Source organism: Tenrec ecaudatus, chromosome 6 (genome assembly GCF_050624435.1).
Source record: "Tenrec ecaudatus isolate mTenEca1 chromosome 6, mTenEca1.hap1, whole genome shotgun sequence".
In the NCBI taxonomy this organism is placed as follows: domain Eukaryota; kingdom Metazoa; phylum Chordata; class Mammalia; order Afrosoricida; family Tenrecidae; genus Tenrec; species Tenrec ecaudatus.
This window is the reverse complement of record NC_134535.1, coordinates 170,529,288-170,555,096: the sequence shown is the minus strand read 5'-3', so window position 1 is coordinate 170,555,096 and position 25,809 is coordinate 170,529,288. Positions and strand designations below refer to the sequence as shown.

Below are 25,809 nucleotides of genomic sequence, written 5' to 3'. Positions count from 1 at the left end.
GTGGTTCAGAGACGTCTCTGGTGATGTCAAGTTTCATGTCCCTGTCTGCTAAGTGAAAACTTGGAGGTTGGAAGATCGACTTCTGACAAGCCAACTCCTGCACACCCTAGGGGGAGCTCCCTTCCGCCAGGACACACAGACAGGGTCACTTTCTGTCAGAACAGAACTGACTTCATGGCAACAGAGAAGAGAGGACAGCTAGAGCAGAGCAGAATAGGCCTAGACATCATTTCTTCCCAAGAGACCAGGTGGCGGTCGGAAGTATAGATGGCGGCAGTCAGCTAAGACGAACGCCAACCTGCACTCTCACATAGCAGAACCGAATCAAGAGCTTTGCAGTCAGATATACTTAAGTGTGAAATCAGACATACTTACTAAATGCGTAGCCTTGAGCAAGTTGCTTAATCTCTCAGAAATCCAGCTTCCTTCTTCCTGAAACAGAGATAACAGGATCTTCAGGCAGAGTAGTAAATGGGGACTGAATATAAAATGCCTAGTGGCATCCGGCCTGTGAGTGCATTCTATACAGAACATCGCAGTGTTATTCCGGGGAAGAGAGGCTTCCCTCTCAGTCCCTCAGGCCTGGTAATACTCTCATGTCTGCGCACATCTACTCCTCCTCTGGAAAGCTGACATGGCTGGAAGATTCCAGACACACACACACAGCCAATACTTGCATTAAAATACACAATTTACAAATCATTTCAGTGGTTGGACCTGGAGGTACCACTGGTGTTGGTGTCACCCAGTAATTCATAGGGTCCCCCTGTATCCCCGAGAGGAAGAGCCAACAAGGAAAAGCATCCCCAGTGGACTGAGCAGCCTGGTTTCACATGCCTCTCCTGCCTCATCCCTCTTGGCTCCCTCTAGCACTACCCCTCTCCCATTAGCCAAGGTGGAGAACCAACCCCCTTGCCACCAGTGGTGAGCCCTGTGGCCCTTCACCCAGACCTTAACTGGCAGGTTATATAGAGGTAGAGGGTTTGGAGGGTTGTTGGGGGTGATCAGTTACTGCACGAGGTGGCAGGTGACACCATACCTAGTGGCCTTGATGCTCCATCCCTTTATATCAGCACCCCATTTGCTGCCCCCCCGCCACTATGAACCCAGGGGTCATTTTAATGTCACCTGCCATCCACACTCCCCCACGATGGCCCCGGTGATGTTACTAGGTGTACCCAAAGCACTCTACTCCCCCAAGGAAGGGGTCCCAAGTGAAGGCCTAGGGGTGTAGCCCACTGGCTATTTGGCTGAAGGGAGCCTCTGGAACTGCCCCCCACTCAAAGCTATCGGGGGAGTGTGTGAGACCAACAGGGAGGAAACCAAAGCTGGTGTTACTATCGCCGCCGTTCTCCAAGGGAGGAAACTGAGGCTCAGAGAGGCTAGATTTCCACCAGGGCACAGAGTGTAAGAGGCAGGACTATCAGAAGCCAGGTCCTGGTTTGGAGGGTCATGCTCTCCCTTTAATATGTCCCTTGGGAACTAGAGCTAACATATTTGAGTAGCATGTGACACCATGAAGATCATTGTAGATTCCACGTGTCCTTTGAAGATGTTCACAGAGGCACTGAAGAAAGAAGCCGAGAATCCCACGGAGCTAACAAGAGGAACAAATACCTACAGCCTGCGCAGAAGAGAGCAGGGAAGAGGGCGGCAGAGCCAAGGGAATGTGTGGAACAGCCGCACCCTGTGTTTCCCTCCACAGGCCCCAGATCACTGATACAAGCTACCTCGGTCAGGACAAGGAGCCCCGGTGTGGTGTAGCGGGTTGTGCGTTGAGCTGCTAGCCACAAGGTCAGCAGCTCGACTCCCCAAGTCAGTCTGTGGTGGAAAGATGAGGCTTTGTGCATCCATGAAGAGTTAAAGTCTTGGAAACTCCCACTCTACTCTGTCTGAGAGGACAACTGTGAGTTGGAATCAACTCAATGGCTGTGAAATGAGTGGAGATCAGGACTTGTTATTAGTGGGGCTTTTACTTTAATTGCACTAAAATAATGTGAAGAAAACCCAAATCCTCACAACTGGGCTAGTAGGTACCATTATGATAAATGGAGAAAAAAATTGAAATTGGCAAGGACTTCATCTTGCTTAGTCCACAGTCAATTCCATGGAAGCAGCCATCAAGAGATCAAATGATGAGTTGCAATGGGTACCTTTGCAGCAGAAGACCTCTTTAAAGTCTTGAAAAGCAAGGATGTCACTTTGAAGACTAAGGTGTGCCTAGCCCAAGCCAAGGGATGTTCCATGGTCCCAGATGCATGCGAAAGTTGGACAGTGCGTAAGGAAGACCACAGAAGAATCGATGCATCTGAGTTCTTGTGCTGTTGAAGCATAAGGGAAGTACCAGGGACTTCCAAGAGGACAAACAAGTCTATCTTGATGGAAGTGCATCCAGAATGCTTTTGGAGGCAAGGATGGTGAGACTTTGACTCAAGTGCTTTGGCCATGTTCTCAGGAGAGACCCGTCCCTGGAGAAGGAAGGACATCATGCTTGGTAAAGCAGTGTTAGCTCTCGAAGACATCCCTCAACAAGATGGACTGACGCCGTGGCTGCCATTGGCTCAAACAACTGTGACGGTGGCAGTGTTCAGTTGTTCTGTACACAGAGCTGCCATGAGTTGGAACTGATGTGACAGCACCTACCAACAAGGGACTGTGACCACTGTGCTAATAGGAGAACTTGGCTGCAGCCATCCACTGAACAAAAAGGCACACACAAAAGGTTTTGTTCGGAATAAACCCATACATGCAGGGATTGGCGCCCCAGCATCAGTCCCATTTGACTCTCTCATGCTCATTCCCTATCAATTTCAGGAAATAAAAAAAAAAATTTCCCTTGAAATAGGACCGCATGAACACCAAAGCATCTACGAAATGACTCACTGTTGCTAATGAACACTAAATATGAAAATAGAGAGCTACAGTTTTGTCAGCTAAATGAAAACATCAACCACAGCCTTGTCTGCTTTTGTAAACAAAAGCCTGAGGGAAAGGGTGTTTCTTTGGGGAAAACTGGCGCCTATCTCTGTAGTCACAAGTCAGTAGGAAGCTGATGCACCTTGGTCAGCTTCTTTCCTAGACGACATCCTTTCACAAGTTATTGTCTGCAACTGTGGTAGTTACATAATCCGGTGTCCATTTGAGAGGATTACAGGTGAAGGGGTGGAGTCTGGCCTGTCAATCAAGATATAACCAATGAGGCCTCTGTGGGGCATAGCCTTCTCCTGAGAATTCTGGGAATTCCTGCATTTCCTCCTTGGAGGTAAGAGACATCTTTCTCTCTCTCTGCTCACTCCCTGGGAGACACTGCAGCTGACAAGACACATGGAACTACGCTATTGCCCTGAGCTGGAGAAGCCGCATGGACCTACCCTGATGCAACCAGACCTTGAAGCCGGGGAAGCCACTTGGAGAATGAGATGCTTACAATGCCACACTGAGATGCTTACAAAGCCGCTGGATCCAAAGACTTTTTACCCAATGGCCGGGGAGTGTACTGCATTCAGCATCATTGCATGTGTTTTGTGAGTCTGAAGAGGACTTTATAGATGGTATTGGACATATGGGCTAATATCAGACTTATGGGCTTGGACTGGACTGGGTTGAGATGCTTTCTTAATGTACAATAGCCCTTTATATAAAACTCTCTCTTATGCACATATGTATTTCTATGAATTTGTTTCTCTAGTCTACCCTAAATGGTAAACAAGAACATGTTTACCCTTTTTAAAATTTAAATCATATTATTGGGGGCTCCTACAACTCATCACAATCCATACATCCATCCATTGTGTCAAGCATATTTGTACACCCGTTGCCCTCATCATTCTCAAAACATTTGCTCTCCACTTGAGCCCTTGGTATCAGCTCATTTTTCCCCTCCCTCCCTGCTTCCCATTCCCTTATGAACCCTTGGTAATTTATAAATTATTTTATCATGTCTTACACTGCCCGACATCTCCCTTCATCGACTTTACTGTTGTCCATCCCCCAGGGAGGAGGTTATATGTAGATCTCTCTTATTAGTTCCCCGTTTCTACCCCACTTTCCCTCCAACCTCCCTGTATCACCACTCTCACCACGGGTCCTGAAGGGATCATTCGCCCTGGATTCCCCGTGTTTCCAGTTCCTATCTGTACAAATGTACATCCTCTGGTCTAGCCAGGTTTGTAAGGTAGAACTGGGATCATGATAGTGGGGGTAGTGGAAACATTTAAGAACTAGAGGAAAGTTGTGTGTTTCATCGTAGCTACACTGCACCCTGAGTGACTCGCCTCCTCCCTGCGACCCCTGTGCAAAGGGATGTCCAGTTGTCTATAGATGGGCCTTGGGTCCCCACCCCACCCTCCCCCTTATTCATAATGACATGATTTTCTTGTTCTTTGGTGCTTGATGTTTACCTTTTTAAAAGGTGTCCATTTCACAAGTACAGGAACAGTGGTAGTGTAGTGGGCTGGTGCTCTCAGTAGTTAGAAACCACCAGCGCTCTGCTGGAGAAAGATGAGGCTTTCTACTCTGGCGAAGAGTCATAGTGTCGGAAACCCACAGGGATATTTCTACCCTGTGCTACAGAGTTGCTAAGAGTTGGAATTAGCTCAATGGCAATCCGTTTGTGTTTGGGGGGATAAAGTACTTGTTCCTGAGTCGATTCTGTCTCGTAGCAACTGTGCAGGACAGGGTGGAACTGTCCCTGTGGGTTTCTGAGACAGTTAACAGGAAGAGAAAGCCTCCTCTTTCCCCTGCAGAGCAGTTAATGGCTTCAAACGGCTGACCTTGAGGTTAGCAGCCAAATGTTTAACCCACTACACCACCAGGATCCTTATGTTTTAGGACACGCACCCCCCAAAATATTAAGTACGTTATGATCTATGAGAGCGGCTAGTAATAAACCTCTCTGAGCCCGCTTGCCATCAAGATGCCTTGGGCTCTGGGCGATGCCATCTCTGTCAGAGGAGAAGTGTGCTCTATAGGGTTTCTGGCGCTGTATTGCTGGAAGGAGATTGCCAGGCCTTTCCTCTAAGGTACTTCTTGGGGTACTCAAACTACCACTCTCTTGCTAACAACTGAGTGCTTCATGGTTTGCACCATCTAGGGACCTGGTCCTCGAGATAACCCAAAACCCAACTCACCACCGTGGGTTGATTCTGACTCATGGTGACCCCGTAGAAATGCCCACAAGATGAGGTAGGTCAAGCTTCCCTGGAGGGTTTCCAAGACTGGAACCAAAGTCAAGCACGTAGCCTCACCTTTCTCCTGTGGAGCAGGCTGGGAGATTTGAAAAGCTGACTCTGAGGATACCAGCCCAGCATGTAGTCACTGCAACACCAGGGCTACCTGGACATAACACAGGCCAAGCATCTTGTGCCAGTCTGGGTGGACTAGAGAAACAAATTCACAGACACTCATATGTGTATAAGAAAGAGGTTTATATACAAGAGCAATTGAATATTGAGAAGATATCCCAGCCCAGTCCGGATCAAGCCCATAAGTCTGATATTGTGTGATACCAATCTATAACATCCTCTTCAGACTCACAAAAACACTTGCAATGACGCTGAGGGCAGGAAGATCACAGACCAGTGGGTGGGAAGTCTTATGGATCCAGTGGTATTGTGAGCATCTTGGCGCAGGCAGGGGTCTCCATGTGGCTTATCCAGCTCCAGGGCTCTGGCTGCCATCAGCCTGTCTCCATGTGGCTGGTCAACTGCAATGTCTCCCAGGGAGTGAGCCCGTATCTTGCCTCCAGTGAGCTATTTATCTCCTTAGCGCCTCCAAATAAGGTCATCAAGCTGCCTCCTAATTGACAGGATAGACTCCACCCCTTCACTCTTGACCTCTCAAATTGACAGCAGATGATGTAACTCCCACGCATCTGTTTGGTGCATTTGCTTGCTTGGTGCTGGTGACACCTGCCTAAGGGTTCGATGTCTGTGTGAGGCAGGAAGCCGCATCCCCGTTGACGCCTCCCTCTTTCTTTCCCTTGCACTTTGCAATTCTGCTGCTGCGCCATCTGTGGAGAGTTGGTACACCACTTCCAGGTGAAACTCAAGTCACTCCCAGGTTTAGCACTAGCGAATGTCCTGCTGCAGAGCACATGCTTGCCAAGATGCCACGCTTGGCCAGGAATCAGCAGGGTGGTAGTCGCTGGCCATGCACAACTTGCATGTAAAATGTCTAGTGTGGAAGTAGCAGCTGTTTGGGCCTGGGTCTTTTGATACCACAGCTGCTGCATCCCCCAGGTCCATCGCAGAGACTCACCATGGACAACTGTAAGGCATACCCACTGGGTATGCGTGCAGGGCCGACAGAGATCATTTAGGCCCTGTCAGTAAAAAAAAAAAGAAATGCATAAAAGCAAAAGAGATCATTTCATTTTGACCTTTTCTTCCTGTGGTTCGAATATGGTGAAATTATTTTTAATAGCCATTCATCAAAGGCATTTTGACTATTATTATAAAATCGCTGCTTTTAAAAATAAGCAAGTGCTTATTAAGTGGAAATTCTGGGCTTTCAAGTTGTCTTCAGTTTAAGAAAATACCCTTTAGCAGCATCAGAGAGCAGAAGTCGCAGAGCTTCTTCAACTTCCCCAATTCCTTCTTCGGACGCTCATTTATTGACTTATCTGCAGAGAAACACATATAATGTCTTCCTACCTCTGTAGGACATTATTTTTCAGGGATGTTAATCCATTGTCAAGGAATCCATGGCTAGTGTGATCAGTTAAGCTCCTGACTACGTGCCCTATGGTTGGAAGTTTAGCCTACCTGAGGGACAAAGGAAGGAAGGCCTGGCTATCTTCCTCCAAAATAGAAGAAGAAGAAAGAGGAGAAAGACGAGGAGGAGGAGGAGAAGAAACAACAACAAATCAACCATTGAAAACCCTAAAATCCCGTGCCACTGGGTTTTCTACATGATGTATATGCGGTCACTAGAGTCAGAATGACTTGATGGCACGTTTTTGCTTTTTTTTTTTTAATCTGTGGGTTGACACAGGAATTTCAAATTGATGTCAATGCTGTATGGGGACATGCGTTGAGCTGCTTTACTACTAAAGTGAATGGGTTCCCTAGGTCAGCCACATTCATCTGTATGAGTCCCCTTTGCAATCATAGTGAGACAACTAAACAGAATCGAAGGCTTCATCCTTGAGGGAAGACTATGTAGGGTGTTGGGAACAAACCAGGCATAGTAGGTGAGAACTTCATACAAAATGTCATCCATCTCTTCTTGTCATATCACTTACTCTCATGCTTTCTCTCACATTGTGAGGAAGGATGTCTGAAAATGTTTCATTTAACCTACTGGCTTAGCAAACTGTAGAGCACCATGGGAAATGGCTTGTAAAATCCATCGGCTCCATTTAAGTGTAAGACCGACTTTGAAGAGATCAAGCAAATAGAGCACAGACAAAATGGCATCTCTGAGTGTATTGTAAAATCAAGATCATTAATAGTGGTGACAGCACAAGAATGCTATGAAACAAAGCTGTCGTAAGGCCAGGGGTGCTTAGACGTTTACCCAAATCCATTCTTTCCCTAAGGAAAGCGCAATAAGGATGTACTTGGTATTTTATCAGGAGTGACTTTCAAAAGAGTGCTTTATGGAAAGTTTACTCTCAAGGAACCAAGTTAATAATACTTGTTCAAGGTTAAAAAATTGGGTATTCCTAAATTTCCAGAAGGATTCAGCTTGGCTCTCCTTACATAGGGAATTTCCATAAGGCATTCATTCAAAGCATGCCTTAGGTCTGAAAATATGCTTCACTTCTAACTGTGTGGAAATAGCTGTGGCAGAAAGGGAGCAGCTTTGCCCTTTCTCTGACCTCAATGAACAGGTCAAATGTTGGTTGTGTCCTCTAGTGTCCTGGTTGGCAAAGATAAAACGTATCATAAAATGATCACCCAAAGAGAGCATTTTTAATTTAATCCGTTGCTAGGGGAGTGGTTCCTTTATAGCTGAAGGTCATGAACACTTCCATAGATATCAATATTTTTCTAGACAGAATGTGGCACAGATGTAGTTCAAACTGAAAATCAAAGGAAAGTTGGACAAGAGGCTTCCTGAATACGAAATCAGAAATATTATATAAATTCTCTTCAACTATGTTTCATTGGCAGTGTTTGGGTAAAGAGGGAGAAAGGACCAGCTCTTTCTGGGTAGACACATATTACACTATCTCTTTCAATAAAATCATTGGGGTTTAGATGCATCCAGCATCGAATTAGGTCAACACACAGTTTTCTCAAGGTTTTAGGTGCAATATTTTCCTTCCTGAGAGGCAATTGCCGGAGGCCATTATGATTTATCTCCAGAACAAAAACTCACATTAAGATTATTTCTTAGTGCAATACATTTCTTCATGTTCCCTGATTCAGAAGTGCCACTCCAACTCTAAAGCAACATTTATGAAATAATTGGGAAAAATTGAAGAAATGAATGGACATTTGATTATATGAAATATTTAAATATTTCAGATGCGTTAACTGTCCACATATTGTGGTTATTCTATTGACAGCAGCCTTCTTCTTCGCTAGGGACCTCCCTCTCTCTCAAGAAGAAGAGAAAAACTTTGTGTCACAAAAATATTTAAACCAAAGATAGAGAAAATGATACAGTGGCCTTTCAAAACAGTTAACAACACATCCCTCAACCATGAACTCACTAGCTAGATGCCTTCAAGGGGATTCCAATTTATAGCAAACCAATATGGGAGAGTAGAACTATGTCTGTGGGTATCTGAGACTGTACGTCTTTACTGGAGTAGAAAGCCTTGTGTCTTGCTCCCAAGGAGAAGCTGGTGGTTTCAAGCGGTTGACCTTATGGCTAGACCATCAGGGAATCCTCATATAACCGTGGTCCTCAACCTGTGGGTCTCACGACCCCTTTGGGGGTTGAACGACCCTTTCACAAGGGTCTTCCTATTCATAAAGTAGCAACATTGGTGATGAAGTAGCAACTAAAATAATTTTATGGTTGGGGTCTCATCACAACAGGAGGAACTGTATGAAAGGGTTGCGGCATTAGGAAGGTTGAGAACCCCTGTCATAAAGCATAACCTGTCTGACCTCAGCTATCCTCTGGGCCCTCACTTCCCGCCGGCCTCATCTCATGGGATGATTTTAAAACAGGTAGCACATATCAGGATCTTTAGCAACAGCCTGCCACCGGAGAAAGGATTTTGCCCAAACATAACCACCTTGGCTTTTACCGGAGCCTAACTGATCCTGGTGGCATGGAGGTTCCACACTGTGCAGCAATCAAAGGCCAGCAGTTTGAAACCAGCATGAAGGCAAGCCGGGGCTGGGCCTCTGGTAAACAATGACAGTCTTGGAAACTCACAGGGCAGTTCCACCTCGTTCTCTAGGGTCGCTCTGGGTCGGTGTTGACTCTATGGCAGTGAGTTTGGGGTTGTTTTTTGTTTGTTTGTTTTATTGGTTTGGTTTTTTAACCGATGGGAGGAAGTGAGATCTGATAGCACAGTGGTTATCTAATCTTCAGAAATACCCAACTCTAGCCCCTCTTATGAGCCTACTGGCTCCGTGGTCCAGTACCTAGTCAGCTGCTAACTGAAAGCATGGTAGTTTGAACCCACTACCCTAGTGTGCAGGAGAAGGATTCCATAATCAAGGTAGACTTGGAAACCAGATGGATGGTTTTTTGGGGAGTATCCTCTAGCCTTTTGTGGCAGTTACATAATTTCCTGTCAACTTGCAAAGGGGTGGAATCTAGTCTCTCAATCAGGCCTCTGTGAGGGCATGGCCTTCTCCTGAGGATTATAGGAACTCTGGTCTTCCTCCCTGGAGGGAGGACACACACAGTCTCTCAGCTTCGTCTTCCTGCTGCCAAGCCACGTGGAGCTACACTGATGGAGCCAGAACCCTGGAGCTGGAGAAGCCAGGTGGAGACCCATGCCAGTGCTGAGATGCTTCCACCACCACTGGATCCACAAGACTTTCCACCCACGGACTTGTGACCTTCCTGCATTTGGCATCATTGCATGTGTTGCCTGAGTCTGAAGAGGAAATTATATACTGGTATTGAACATACAGGCTAATATCAGATTTTTGAACTTGATCTGGACTGGGCTGAGATGTTTCTTAATAAACAATTATTCTTTAATAATACAGTTCTCTATTACACATGATTGTCTCTGTATTTGTTCCTCTTGTCAACCCAGATTACCACACCTTTCTGTTTTACTTGAGTGAAAAAAGAAAAGAAAAACTAAGAAGAAAAGTGGCCACTGCAGAAGGCCACCAAAAGACAGAGATCTAGTTGTAGATGCAGAGACCACTTCTTCCCCTGAGCCTCACATCAGTAAACTCACTACTCCCAACTTCACACCAAGTCACAACGACCCTCCAGGACAGGGTAGACCTGCCCCTGTGGGTTTCCAAGACTGCACTTCTTTAAGGGAGTAGAAAGCTTCAACTTTCTCCCATACAGGGGCTGGTGGCTGTAACTGCAGACCTTGTAGTTAGCAGCCCAAGGTAGCCACTACACATCTAGGTCTCCTTCACATTAACAGGGATCTTGCATAATCACAGGGGATAATATTGTTAGTTCAAGAATGATGAGATCAATAAACAATATTAGCAGGATTCTTTAGGAAGAAAGCTATGCATCAAGAGATTCACAGATTTCACAAATAGTCCGTCCTTTCTTGTTTTACATGGTGGTACCATGGGGAAACACCACTAACTTTTAAAAAATCAACCAAGTCTCACAAAAACAAAATTACTCCATGGCAGGGGTTACAAATACCTGCTAATAGAATCACATGTTCACAACTCTTCTTCCCTCCCCACCTCCTCTGACTGTCGGGGCAATTCCAACTCATGGCCACAATAGGTGTGTCAGAAGAGACTTGTCTCCATAGAGTTCTCAATGGGTGTTTTTCCATGAGTAGATCACCAGGCCTTTCTGCTGAGGTGCCTCCAACCTTTCAATGAGCAGATGACTGCATTAACCAGATGTACAACTCAGCTACTCCACTGACATCTTAGCAAGGGTTAAGAAATGTGTGCTCCACCTGGTATCGGAAATTGGCCATTGCTCAGTGATGGCATTTAGAATCAATGGCATTAATAAACATTTAAAAGATCAAATAGGATCTACAGAGCTAATAAATGACATGTCCAATCTTATTACTTGTTAGTATCTATTGAGTTAGTATCTATTGCTAGTATCATATGATGAGCTAGGCGTGCTGTGAAAGATTTAACCTACTCTCCCTAATGAGTCATCACTTACATTTCATGATGAGGATACGGTTTTTATTCCAATTTACAGATGAGAAAAATGAGTCTTTGAACCTTTCAGTAAATGTATGCATTCTTTTTTAAGGTTGGTGAAAATGTAAGGGATAAGAACTTTAAGACATCTGATTCCAGCTTGCCTGCTAAGCAAGTACTGAAGGACACACCTGTCTACAGAAAAATGACAAGTTTAAAAATGACACTTTTCTCCTTCGAGGGATTAATGCATTATATAACCGCAGATCCGCAACATGCCAGTCTGCCTCAGTAAATAAGTTATGAAAGTTGAATCACCAAAGATTTAAAAAGAAAGGTCACTAACACTGATAACACCAGTGAAGACATTTCTAAAGGACCAGAGGACTCTACAATGTCTTTGAGGGGAAGCGATGGACTAAGCCTTGAGCATCCGGAGAAGGGACCTGAGTGCCCAGTTCACTAACTTCCACCCCTCGTCCCTCAGTGCACTCTACTGTGGACCAGGTGTAGCTTGTGTGCTTGCTGGGATATTGGTAGTTATAGCGCCAGTATTTAAAAGACCAAACCAAACCAGGAGGGACACCCAGTGGCTACCTTTCAGTGGACCATTTAAGCTAAGATAGATTAAAAAGAAATATCTGGTGACCTACTTTCAAAATTGAGCAAATGGAATCATCACAGACCAGCAGTTCTCAACCTTCCTAATGCTGCGACCCTTTCATACAGTTCCTCATGTGGTGGTGACCCCCTACCAGAAAATTATTTTCGTTGCTACTTCATGACTGTCATTTTACTACTGTTGTAAATCATCATGTAAACATCTGATATGCAGGATGTATTTTCATTGTTACAAATTGAACATAATGAAAGCACAGTGATTCATCACAAAATTATATGTAATTAGATATTTTGAAATATTTATTTCTAATTACAAATAAGTGAAATTTTGTCTTGAAGCATGGTGTAGCATGGGTAACAGTCTTAATATAATAACAGTAATCTACATTGCTATGTTTTGCAATTGTATGAGTAAAAAGCCAATGTCATTGTGAAGGTTGAGATAGCTTCTTTCTCACCAGATCAGCATATGGACAGACCTGCCTGGAGACGGATAGAAGATCCATGTCTCGGTTCCTAAGACCATTGGAAATAAGTGTTTTCTGATGGTTTTAGGCAACTCCTGTAAAAGGGTCATTCGACCTCCAAAGTGGTTGTGACCCACAGGTTGAAAATCACTGCCATAGACTATGGTCCAGTATGGCGCTTGATGATGAGCCCTAACATTGGAAGGTACTCACTAGCCAAAGCAATGGAGTTGAGCATCCCACCATTACTCATGAAGACATTGTTTTCCTGTCCTTGGAGGGGGGGGGTAGTGGGGGGAGGAGAACCATGAATTGGAACCAAGACTTTCTGAATATGGCCAAGATGGGACTCTGTTCCTCACAGATCACCAAGAATGGTTAGCCAAGGATTTACAGATAGGAGAACTCTAAGCATAAGATAACAGACTTCTCTCAAATGTTGCTAAATGGATATACACTACAAAGAATGATAGTTGATTTAACTTTATTTTTAGGAATTCTGGGTTTCACCAATTTGTTTAGGTGAAAAAAAATGATATAAGGAAGGTGCTAAGTCTGTAACAATACACAAAAATTTATTGACACTCATATGTGTAAGAGAGAACTTTATAACAAATAGTAATTGTATATTAAGAAAACATCCCAGCCCAGCCCCTTTCAAGTCCATAGTCCAATATTAGCCCATATGTCTGATACCAATCTATAAATTCCTCTTCAGACTCATATAACACATGCAATGATGCCGAATGCAGGAAGATCATACGCCTGAGAGCGGAAAGTTTTGTGGATCCCGTGGTGGTGGAAGCATATCCAGGCCTCTGGCTGCCATCAGCATGGGTCCATGTGGATCATCAACAGAATGTGTTCTGCCTCCAGGGAGGAAGACAAGAGTTCCCAGAATCCGCAGGAGAAGGTCAGACCCACACAGAGGCATTATTGGCTATGACCTGAAACAACTCCACCCCTTCACTCCAGTTGACAGGAAATTATGTAACGGCCACCGAAGGCTATTTCTCGTAACGTATATGAGACACATTGAATGTGGACCTGTATGGCTTGGAGAGTTTCTGTGTTGCTTGATTTTTAAAGGTTGCTGTGTTGTTTCCTCACAACTCCTACAGAGACCACTGAGTGGCAAGCTTTCTCTCACCTGTGAGCCTCTAAACACACTTGCCCTTTTGTCCAGTCTTGATCATGAATTAGTAACGACTCTACCTCCTGGAAGGAGCCCTAATGATGCAGAGGGTTAAGTGTTTTTTGGGCTAACTGTAAGGTCAGCGGTTCAATCCTACTAACTCTTCCTAGGAAGAGTTATGAGGCTGTCCACTCCTCCAAATAGTTTCAGAGACTGTGCTAGACTGGGTAGACTAGAGAAACAAATGCAGAGACACTTGTGTGTGAGAGAGCTTTATATCAAAGAGCAATTGGATATTAAGAAACCATCCCAGCCCAGTCCTGATTAAATCCTTACATTCAATATCAGCCCATGAATTCCTCTTTAGACTCACGCAGCGCATGCAATGATGACAAGTGCAGGAAGATCACAGGCCAGAGGGTGGAAAGTGCTATGGAGCCAGTGGTGGTGGAAGGATCTGCAGGGCTCTGGCTGCCCTCAACGTGGCTCCATGTGGTTTTTCAATAGAAATACGTAGCAGAGAGAGTGTGTATCCTGCCTCCAGGGATAAAGAGAGGAAGTCCCAGAATCCTCATGAGAAGGCCACGCCCACAAGGAGGGATCACCAGGCTAGACTACCCCTTCATTCTTATGTATCAAGTTGACATGAAATTGCGTAACCACCATGACACCCGACAGACAGCGGCTATCAGTCGGGACTGACGGAATGGCAGTGGTCTGGGGCGACTACTTAACTATTTTCAAGGTCCTTTTACTTAAGGCTGAAGAATGGCCGTAGAACTCAGTGGCATTCAAGAGGTGAGCTGCAGGTCACAGGGGAATATTTTAACTACTTTCTTTACATTTGGAGGAATGAATGAACTTTCAATTACCAAGAAAATATGAAGCTCTTTTTGCATCTCTATCGTTTTTAACTAAACATTTATTGAGACCAAATAAAGAACAATGGTCTTTCCTATTCCACTCTTCTGATTGTCAAAAAGATTGTATAAAGGAAAAAGATGAACACCCATTTGAATTCTTTGTTTCTGTATTCTGGTACAGTGGCCAAATACTTGGCTGCCAATCAAAAAGTCCATGGTTCAAATCCACCAGCTACCTCAGGAGAAAGTCAAGGCTGTCTGCTCCTGAAAAGATCTATTCTCTCCCCTAACCTTCTCTGTCCTGCAGGCTCTCTCTGAGTCAGAATCAGCAGCATGGCACAGGGCGTGGTCCAAACCAAGGGTTTCTACCTTCCACGATCTTTCCATGACCTCCCACATACAGGCTGAGTGCGATAAGGGTACAAAACCTACGTTAGATATTTGCCGTCAACAGAGGTGGGGGACATTTTTTTCCTGCCAAGGGCCATTTGGATATTTATAACATCATTCATGGGACATACAAAATTATCAACCTAAAATTAGTCTGCTGTATCTAGTCAAACATGTAAGGAACTCGCCCCTAATGTGATGGTGGCATAGTGGTAATGCGTTGGGCTGCTAACTGCATGGTCAGCAGTTCAAAACCACCCAGGCTTTCTGCAATAGAAACACAAGGTTTTCTTGACCTGTACAGAGTTACAGTCTCAGAAGCAATTCTAGCCTGTTCTACACGGTGGCTATGAGTCACAATCAACTTGATGGCACATGGGTTTGAATTTAATGTTGTGTTAGGCTGGATTATCAAGAAAAACAAATCTAGTGATACTCATCTATGCATAAGAAAGAGATTTATACCAAAAAATTATATATGAAGAAGGCATACCAGCACAGTCCAACTGAAGTCTATAAGTCCAATACCAGTCCACCAGTCCCTCTTCAAGCTCACAGAGCTGCACACAGTGATGCACAATGCGAGATCACAGGCTGGTGGGGGCAGAGTTGTGTGGATCCAAGGTCAGTGGATGTCTCTCAGGGAAAACTCTCAGGGTCAGTCGCAGAATTCCAGCAAGCGAGAAGATGAAGGGGCAGAGAGAAAGGCAGATTCCCAGGCAGGGTCCTCCTTATAAGAAGGCAACACTGCCAAGGAGGCACCAACCGACTGCAACTGATTAGCAAGTTAGACTCCACCCCTACACGTCCATGCATCTTCAGGTTGACATATGAGTAAAATCCTCTAGCTAGCACACATGTGATGGCTAGAACTGCTTCTCTTTGGTGAGGTGTATGATGTTAACTGGTATTGGTGCTTTTGTTGACTTGATGTAGCTCATGAAGAAATCCTGGGGGTCTAGTGGTTATATGTTGGGATGATACCCACAAGGTCAGCAGTTCAAAGCCACCCTCCACTCCAAGGGAGAAAATGAGGAATGTGGGTGAAGGGAGACGTCAGTCAATGTAAGATATGACAAAATAATAATAATATATTATTATTAACTTTTCTGTTGTCCGTCACCCAGGGAGGGGATTATATGTAGATCATTGTGATCAGTTCTCCCTTTCTCCCCCCACCTTACCCTTACCCTCCGGGTATTGCTACTCTCATTATTGGTCCTGAGGGCTTTGTCTGTCCTGGATTCCCTGTGTTTTCAAATCTTATCTGTACCCGTGTACATGCTCTGGTCTAGCCAGATTTGTAAGGTAGAACTGGGATCATGATAGTGGGGGGAAGGAAGCATTAAAGAACTGAGGAATGTTATGCTGTATGTTTCCTTGGTGCTACACTGCACCCTGACTGGCTCGTCTCCTTCCCATGGCCTTTCTGTAAGGGGATGTCCAATTGTCTGCAGATGGGCTTTGGATCTCCACTGTGCTCCCCCTGATTCACATAGATATGATTGTGGCCATCTAGCTGAGAAGCAACAAAGTCCACATGGGAGAAGCACATCAGCCTGTGTGATCTTGAAGTGTAGATGGGATCAGATATCAGGCATCAAAGACTCAGAACAAAAAATCCTATCAAGGCTTTCTATTTCTGCCAAGAGTTCCAGTCTCAGAAACTCACAGGGGCAGGTCGACATTGCCCTATAGGGTCACTGTGAGTCAGCTTCAAATGATGGCAGTGAAATAGGAATTTAGACTTCTGAGCCTCACAGCAGAAAGTGCAAGCCCCACGTGGATGGAGTCTGCATCATTCCAGGGCTCTCTCCTGCTTCACTGAACCTGCTGAGCTGAGCATCTCATTCAGCCTCTGGGGGTCTTGGGCTCAGGGATTTGCCATCCCTCATTACAGAGGAACGGCTATGACAACTCTGCCACCTCCCCCACCGATGCTTACAAAAGCTGCCTGCAGATCTCTGTTTGTTTCCTGCACCAAGGGTGGGGTTTCCAAAGCTGCATGCCCTGTTTTTTTGGGCCACTTCATAGATGTTTAAGCTTTTGGAGAAGTAGAATCCGAATTTGGTGGTGACCACAATAGCCAAAAAGTCCGAATAAGAGCATAACACCCATCAAAGTTGTCCCTGGCTGGTGTACACTGTTGACACTAGCCTGAAGGTTGGCAGTTCAAACCCACCTAAGGAAGGAGAGCTAGCAATCTGTTTCCACAAAGGTAATAGCCAAGAAAATCCTAGGAAGCAGATCTTCTCTAAGTAACTCTGTAACACAGTCAAGTATGCGGTCCCCTGAGTCGTCGTCCACTCAAAGGGAAGGGGGCATCTGTCAGAATTTGTAGGGAAAGAGACATGGCCGTCCTCAGGATGGGCCATCCAAACTGAGCAAATAGACGAGGCAAGTTCAAACACAGGGTATGCAGGTTTGGCCCAATTAGATTATCACCCAGTGTCCATCCACCGTCTCCATTTTCCACATCACCTTGCATTCTTCACTCCATCCTCTTGTGTCCTTATCTCCCAAGCTGTTGCCCCATGTTCACATTACACCAAATCCTACTGTCCACAAGGTCTAGGTCAAGATTGCCTCTCCTTTCCCAGAGCTCCTTAGATCTAAATTACTGCTCCTCTGAAGTCGCAAAAGTATGTCATCTATGGATCTATGCACTGGGGCTCAAAACAGGGCTCTCTCCTCCCATGAAGGGTTACCATCTCAGAAACCCCTGGGGGCAGTTCTACCCTGTCCCATTGGGTCAAGATAAGTCAGGATTGACTGAACGCTGTGAACTTTTGAGTTCTTTTCTAGTCTTCTATTTACTCATTAAATACATTTTAACCAAAGCTCACTGCCCATTTTGCCCCCAGACAATTCTCACCACTTGCTTTATCATTTGATATTAGTCACTGTAAACAGTTTACTCATGTTAATCTCCCTTCAGTAGAGTGAAAGCCACTGGAGGGTGAGTTTCCCATATAATACATTTTGGTATCCCATGAATCACTGTACCCTATTTGTGGTAGTTACATCATCTCGTGTCAATTTAGGACTTGAAAGGATTAAGAGTGAAGGGGTGGAGTCTGGTCTGTCAATTGGGTCATAACTAATGAGACCTCTGTGTGGGCCTGGCCTTCTTCTGAGAATTCTGGGAACTCCTGTATGTTCCTAAGGAGGTGGGAGACACTTCTCTCTCTCTGCTCACTCCGAGAGCCGCTCTACTGACAAGACACTTGGTGCTACTCCCTGGGAGCTGGAGAAGACATATGGACCTATCCTGATGCAACTAGACCTCTGGAGCCGGAGCAGCCACGCAGAGATGCTTACAATGTCACTGGATCCACAAGGCCTCCAGCCCGCTGGCCTGTGATTTGAATGGCTCGTGTTGGGGCCACCAGTCCCCTGCCTAGCCCCCCAAGCCCCAGGGCTCCTGCTCCCAGTGTGAAGGATGCTTCTCATCAGACAACACTGGTCCTTCATCCTGCAGCTGGCAAGATGTCACAATGGATTTTGAGCAGGGGTATCATTCGATTGTATTTTGGAAAGAGCCTTCCAGTAGTGGCTGGCAGATGAGACTGGAATGGGAACAGGCCCAGGGAATGGCGAGATTCGTTAGGAAGTGTTTTCTTTTGCTTTGTTTGTTTCAGAGTTCAGGCAGAAATAATAGCAGCATTGGGAATACATCAAAAGGAATCGGTGTCTGAGCTAAGTTAGTTGGTTTTAAAGATCACAACTCCTTATTTTTTTTAACCTGTATTAAAAACAACCTATTTATTTGGTATATTTACTATTCACATTAGTGTGCAGTAAGTGATTATGTAGATTGAAGGGAAAGGCTAGTGAAAATCCTAAATACATTCTCTTGCATACCTTTTTTAAAAAAAGGAAATTTTATAAAGTGCATATATAAATATAGGTTGGAACACAATATTAATATTCAATGCATGTAGAGTCATTCATTAAAGGAGAGAGTAAATATAAAATAACAGTCGTGACAATTATTCAATACCAAGGGTTCATCTTATAACCTGTGGTCAATTTAACTTCTAGTTAAGTATCTATCAGTCACCTGGCCTTGACCAAGAACATTCACACTGAGTGAGCTTTATGTGCTAATGTCCTGAATAAGCAACACGGGATGCTATTTATAAAGACACGGTCAGGGCTGCTGAGGTGGGGAAGCTGTCAAATGGATGACGCTCTGTGAGCACAGGGGGTGGGGGTGGGGAACAGAAGAACTCATATTTTGCAAAAGGGGAAGAAGTAGTGTTTGGGGTTTTTTTGGTCCTGAGACTTTTAAGTGTCATTTTCTAGCTTATCCCTGTTGCCTCAATGAAGTCTGGGGCAGTGTGTCTTAATTCCAGTGAACTTGCATTCAGCATGATTAAGTCACTGCCTTCCTATGGATTCCAACTCTTACCCTGTAAGTTGAAAAGAAAGAGAAAGATAGAGAACTCAAACATACTGCTGTCATGTTAATTTTGACCCATAGTGACCCCATGGGGCAGACTGACCCCAAAGAACAGATGGTGGGTTTGAACTGCTGACTTTGAGGATAGCGGGTCAACCTCTAATCCACAGCACCAACAGGTTCCTTAGAGATGTTGTAGATTCCAACTCATATCAACCCAATGTCGAGAGTCTGAGGTATTAAATCTTCAGGTGAACAGGCAGCCATATTTTCCTCCCTTGGAGGTGCTGGTGGGTTTGCATTGCTGACTTTGTCTTTAGCAGTAAAATGATGACCTGACATTGCCACCGGGCCCCCTAAAGATGCTGTCTACCCCCAAACTCACTGCCATCACATGGATTCTGACCCAGAGTGGCCTGATAGAACAGAATAGAAGGGCCCCTGTGAGTTTCCAAAACTATGACTCTTTGTGGAAACAGAAAGACTCATCTTGCTCATGTGGAATGGCTGGTGGGTTCAAACTGCTGACTTTGAGGATCGCAGTCCAACACGTAAGCTGCTAGGCCACCTGGGCTCCAGTAAAGACCTTGTACTCACTCAAAACCTCACTGCCATCAAGCCGATGCTGACTTAGAGGGACTCTAGAGGATAGAGTAGAACTGCCCCACGTGATTTCCCGAGACTATAACTCGTTAAGGGAGTAGAAAGCACCTTCTTTCTTCCGAGGAGTGGCTGGTGGTTTTGAACTGCTGCCCCCCACCCCACCCCCAATATAGTTTCCAAGGCTGCAGATCTTCATGAAAGTAGACTGCCACCTATTTCTCCCAAAGAAGCAGTTAGTGGGTTCAAACCACTCACCTCTCGTACCTGCTTACTCTCCTATCCAGGATCCTTTCACAGTACTTCCCTTTGACCACAGAGAAAGTCCTACGAGCTGTTAAAACTCATGCTGTCTTTCTGGTCAATAACAACAAAGCAGATATCTGGAAATAAGAGAAACTCTGGGTACAACTAGAGAATAAACAACGTGTATAGTCACACCAAGAAATTACCATGCAGGAGGCAAACACAAATGCACCTGAGGATCCTGCACTGACACGGAAAATATCAATGCATAAGGCCGAGCAAACCAAGAAACAACAACAAAAAGGAAAATCCAGTTTAATGACATATTTTATTGTCAAGATTTTAAAGATGCATATACGATGGGGTACAGCACCCCCCCCCCGAAAAACCACAGATTTTTTTCCCTCAATACTATTTTTTATCACCTGCAGAGCACTCTCCATGACACTTATGACAGTTATCACATCTGCGATTCCATTCTTGGAAACATTTTTCAAACTCATCTGTTTGGATGGAAGCCAGCACCTCCCTCATTTTTCCCATCACCTCTTCTATGTTGTGAAATCACCGTTTTTCATGGCCCTCTTCATTTGTGGGAAAAAAGGGAAGTCACATGGAGTGAAGTCAGGTGAGTTAGGGGTGTGGGGCAAGACAGGCAGGCTGGTATTTGCCCCAAAGAGGTGCATTGAAATGGCTGCGTGAGCAGGTGCATTGTCGTGGTAGCAAAAACAGTCCCCCATCAGCCACAAGTCAAGCCTTTTTTGTCACAAACTGTTATGCAATCTTTCCAGAACCTCTAAATAAAAAGCTAGATTAACAGTGTAACCCAGTGGAATGAACTGAAAATGCACTGCAAGCTGACATTTTCCTCCATTTAGGAAGTTGACAGATGTCCAGAACAGGGTTTGTCTTCAATGGATAGTTCACCATTTTTTGAAAGAGAAAACCACTCGTACACTTGAGTTTTTTCCATAACATTGTCCTTGAAAGCTGTGTTCAATATCACAAAAATGCCCGCCCGCATTTTTCCTGAGCAGGAAACAAAATCTCACAGCCGCATGCTATTCTCTTAAATGGGCCATCACAAAAAATTGAGGTTTGAGTGAAACAGCTTGTAAGAAAAAATTCACTGTGACCAGAGAGAACTTTCCCAGGCTACACCACTGGGTGCACTAACTCAGAGCGAGTTGCTAGATGCTCGCCTAGTGGGAAAAACGCGTACCATGAAGGGTCCACTCAGCACAGCGTGATTCCGGGGTATTTTGGGCATTCATAACCTACTTTCATAGGTGAGCACAAAGGCTTATGTGTAGTTTGAGAATTTTGACTAAAGTCTCAAAGCTTAAATGGTGACAGGCACCCTCGCATGCTAAGATGAAGACCAGGCATTGCCAAATTTGACTAGCACCCATTTTAAGGAGAATCTTAGGAATAAGGAGACAGAGACTCATGGCAGAGGGAGGGGCAGTCACAGGACAACAGTAGAGCTGCTCTCTCCCGCCAACCATGGGAGACCCTCAAGAGACCCATGAGTGGGTGATGGGTGAGGGCTGGGGGCTGGCCTCTCTCACCCTTAGGCTGCCTCATGGAGCAAGAAGCGTTCTTGGAAGAACTTCATTATAGATTGAATTATCCATCCTCCCACCCCCACCCTGAATATGTGTTATAGATCCTAAGCTGTAGGCTCATAGCTATAATCCTTTGGGGGAATGGGTTTTCCTTATTATGCTATTAATGAGGTATGATTCATTAAGGGCATATTTTGCCATTTCATGAGATAGAAAATAGATGAAACGCAAATAGATCCAGCAGAGACAGGGGAAGAGACTGGCCAGGCCGCGTGAAGATGGACCAAGAGAAAGCCTTCCCTGCTTAGAGCTGGCCCCTGAAATTGGACTTGGAGCCTCTTGAACTTGGAGACAGTAAAGCCCTGTTTGTAAACGCCATACCTTGTGGTATTTTTTGTTACATCAGCACTACCTAAGACATGCTTGATACCATGTCCCTTGGAATTGGGGGATTTTTATGATGAAGATCTAAATCCTCATTGCTTATCATAGGCAAGGAGAGCAGACACAGTAGCAGTGTTTGTTAGTTGCCCTTGAGTTGACTCAAATGCATAGTGACCACACACACTCCAAGGGAATGAAACCTAGCCCTGCCCTGAACCACCTGCATGATTCCAGGTGTGCACCTCTGTGGCCACTGTGCATTTTTAGTGTCTTCCAACCTTTCAGCAAGGAGCCATGTTAACATAGTGGGTATATGCATTGGGCTACTAACAAAAGGTCAGTGGTTCAAGACCACCAGCTGCTCCTTGGGAGAAAGATGGTGCTTTCTACTCCAAGAAACCATTACAGTCCTAGAAACCCACAGGGGCAGTTCTATCCTGTCCTGGGTTGCTGCGAGTTAGCACTGACTCGATGGCAATGAGTTTGAGGTTGAGTGTGTAAAACTTTCAGCAGGGAGTAATCTGTTGTGCTCCATTGACTTTGCATTGGCTGACTTTGGGACCTTTCTTCCCAGGCTGTCTATGGAAAGGTGTCCACCATGGTAACTCTGCTGTTATTTAAAATCTCGATGGGACATCTTCCAGGATCATAGGAGCATGCATGTCACCACAGTATAACACACTGACTAATGGAAGGTAGATTTAATACTTAGTTGGTGGGCAGAAGGGAAAAGGTACTACATCCCCTGGGCAAACTGGATTATAGCAGAGTATGAGCCATTCTTAAAGAATTTCACCCAAAAGGGTGAATGAAGGGCATAGGTTACGGAAACCTCACCATGCATTAACAGGAACTTACAGAGGTTTTAAGTGACCAGACTAAGCTCATGGATCAGTATGATCTGCAGAGTAGAGAGGTAGATCAAAATACTCCACATTCACTCCTGAGATAGTCGGGTTTTGGATGCCTGAACAAGGCCCAGCTGTCAAAATCTAGGACTATTGTTCTTGCTGGAGCAGGCAGCCTCAGTTCTCCCCTGGGAGAGGCTGGCGGGTTCAAATTGCTGTCCTTACAGCTAAAGTTACCATACTTAAGTCAGTGTGCCACCAGGGCTCAATGACCCCCTGTGCTTGTGACTAGGGAAGGAATGAGGGAGACTGAAGACCCCATGCGTGTGAATGATGTTTGGGCAGAGAACAGTGATTGTACAGCGGACTGCGAGAAGAAGAAACAAAATCTGAGTTGGCTAAAAGCACAGCCAGAATGCTCTTTGGAAGCAAGGAGAGTGAGCTTCATCTCTACTACTCTGGACGTGCTCAGAGCCCCGGTAGTGTAGTAGTTATGCAATTGGCTGTGATTCATGAGGTCTGGAGATTGAAACCTCCAGCCGCCCCATGAGGTAGAAAGATGGGGCTTTCTATTCCTGTAAAAGAGTTCCAGTCTTATAAACTCACAGGGGCAGTTATACCTTGCCTTCTGAGGGTCACTGTGAATCAGTATCAACTCAATGGCTGGGAGGGTTTGTTTGTTTGTTTGTTTTTTTACTTTGGACATGTTACCAGAAGGGGACAATCCTTGAAAAAGAACCCCATGCTTGATAAAGTAAACGATCCGATAATAAAAGGGCGACCCTCAATGAGATAGATTGACACTACGGCTGAAACAGTAGGCTCAAACATCACTATGATTGTGAAGATGGCACAAAACAGGGCAGTGTTTCTTCCCATTGTATGGAGCTCCCTTCAAGAGTCAGAAATGACTTAGCCACACCTAACAACAATTACAAGTATGGCGTGTGTAACCCTGGGCAAAGAAACTGTCAGACTTGTTGACGATCAACGGTGTGCTACAGGATTTGACGGAGCATCTATTACACACAGACCAAGTACATGTATTGAAATGAATAAATAAATAAAGATATTCACTCATTTTCTCTCCTAAGTTCAGCCTATGCAGCGAGCCTGTTCCTCCGGCGGTGGGCTGTTGTGGAGTCACCACCAAGCCAGGAAAACCCCAAGCACAATGGGATCACATGGTTGTGATCCTGAGGTTTTCGTTGACTGACTTTCAGAAGGAGACCATCAAGCCTATCTTTCTAGTCTAAGTCTGGAAGCTCCACTGAAACCTGATCAGTGTCGTTGCAGCACACAAGAACCCACAGACAGACAGGTGGTGGCAGTCTGTGCACTGGGCCAGATATGTAGGGAGTATAATCAGGCCTCCACTCAAGTACTCCCTCAACGTAAGAATATTTTGTTCTATTAAGTTGGCATTCCATGATGCTCACCTTCCCCACACAATTGCTGAAGACAAAGCGGGTACATAAGCAAATGTGGTGAAGAAAGCTGATGGTGCCTGGTTATCAAAAGATACAGCGTCTGGGGTCTTAAAGGCTTGATGGTAAGCAAGCGGCCACCTAGTTCAGAAGCAACAAAGCCCACATGGAAGAAGCACAGCAGCCTGTGGGATCACAAGGTGTCAAAGGGATCAGGGATAAGGCATCATCAGAGTAAAAACTTATACCATTGTGAATGAGGGGGAGTATGGAGTGGAGACCCAAAGCCCATCTGTAGGCAACTGGACATCCCATCATGGTAGGGTCTCAGGGAGGAGACAAGCCAGTCAGGATGCAGTGTAGCAACGAGGAAACATACAAATTTTCTCGAGTTCCTAAATGCTTCCTCCCACGCCCACTATCATGATCCCAATTCTACCTTACAAATCTGGCTAGACCAGAGGATGTACACTGGTACAGATAGGAAGTGGAAACACAGGGAATCCAGGGCAGATGATCCCTTGAGGACAGTGGTGAGAGTGGCAATACCGGGAGGGTGGAGGAAGGGTGGGGTTGAAAAGGGGTACCGATTACAAGGATCTACATATAACCTTCTCCCTGGGGGATGGACAACATAAACATGGGTGAAGGGAGATGTCGGACAGTGAAAGATATGACACAACAATAATTTATAAATTATCTAGGGCTCATGAGGGAAGGGGTAGCAGAGGGGGAGGGAAAACATGAGGAGCTGATGCCAGGGCTTAAGTAGAGAGCAAATGTTTTGAGAATGATGAGGGCAATGAATGTACAAATGTGTTCTACACAACTGATGTATGTATGGATTGTGATGAGTTGTATGAGCCCCATATAAAATTATTTTTTAATTGCAAAGACCATATTATTTCTTATACTTTTCTGTATCCCATTATGATAATCATAAGATCCTAGATTCTGGGAAAGGAGGGTGGGAGAGAGGAGAATGGGACGGGGGGGGGGGGGATATGCATAGGACTTTATTTGTCCACGTATCTGTTTCTCCCAATGGGTCATTGATCTAGTACTGACTACATTTCTTAAGAAAGAATCAAGTTACAGAGCACACCCCCTCCTCCACACCCATCGCCATCAAGTCCAATCACCTTCACAGTGACCCAACACAGAGCTTCTTTGAGTCCACATCGTGACTGGAAGCATCTTTTTCCCTCAGCCTGACTGATAGGTATGAACCAGGCCTTGCCGTTAGCAGCCCAATGCCTAATCCACAGCGCCACCAGGGCTCCTCCAAGCCCTAGGCAGTTGTGCAAAGAGCTGCCACACATTGTTCCTGGTGTCCTTAAGAGTCGCTCCAAGAGGAACTGCTTTAGCAAGGACGCCACATTCAGACGAAAGCTCAGAGGAAACCAGGTCGTCACCTTCAATGGACTCTCGTCCGAGTCTGGGCACCGATCCAATTCAATTCCTCTACTTAATAGTTGACTCTTTTCTGAACACGACCTGCCCTATAATTTTAAAAGAAATCATTACAATTCTTGATGCCATGAAAGTCATTTTGATTCAATGTTACTTTCATAACGTTTTCTGATATGTCGAAGGGATAATTATGTTTTATGGTTATAAA

At 45.1% G+C, this 25,809-nt stretch overlaps 1 protein-coding gene across 1 annotated transcript in view; it reads right to left on the bottom strand.

Annotated features, from left to right (window-relative positions):
- KIAA1217 (KIAA1217 ortholog) overlaps positions 1 to 25,809 on the bottom strand; it is a 944,408-nt gene that overhangs the window by 839,683 nt on the left and 78,916 nt on the right. The window contains exon 2 of the mRNA XM_075552493.1: positions 376 to 432. The gene's annotated coding sequence lies outside the window, so the exon portion shown is untranslated. The remainder of the gene's footprint in view (positions 1 to 375; positions 433 to 25,809) is intronic.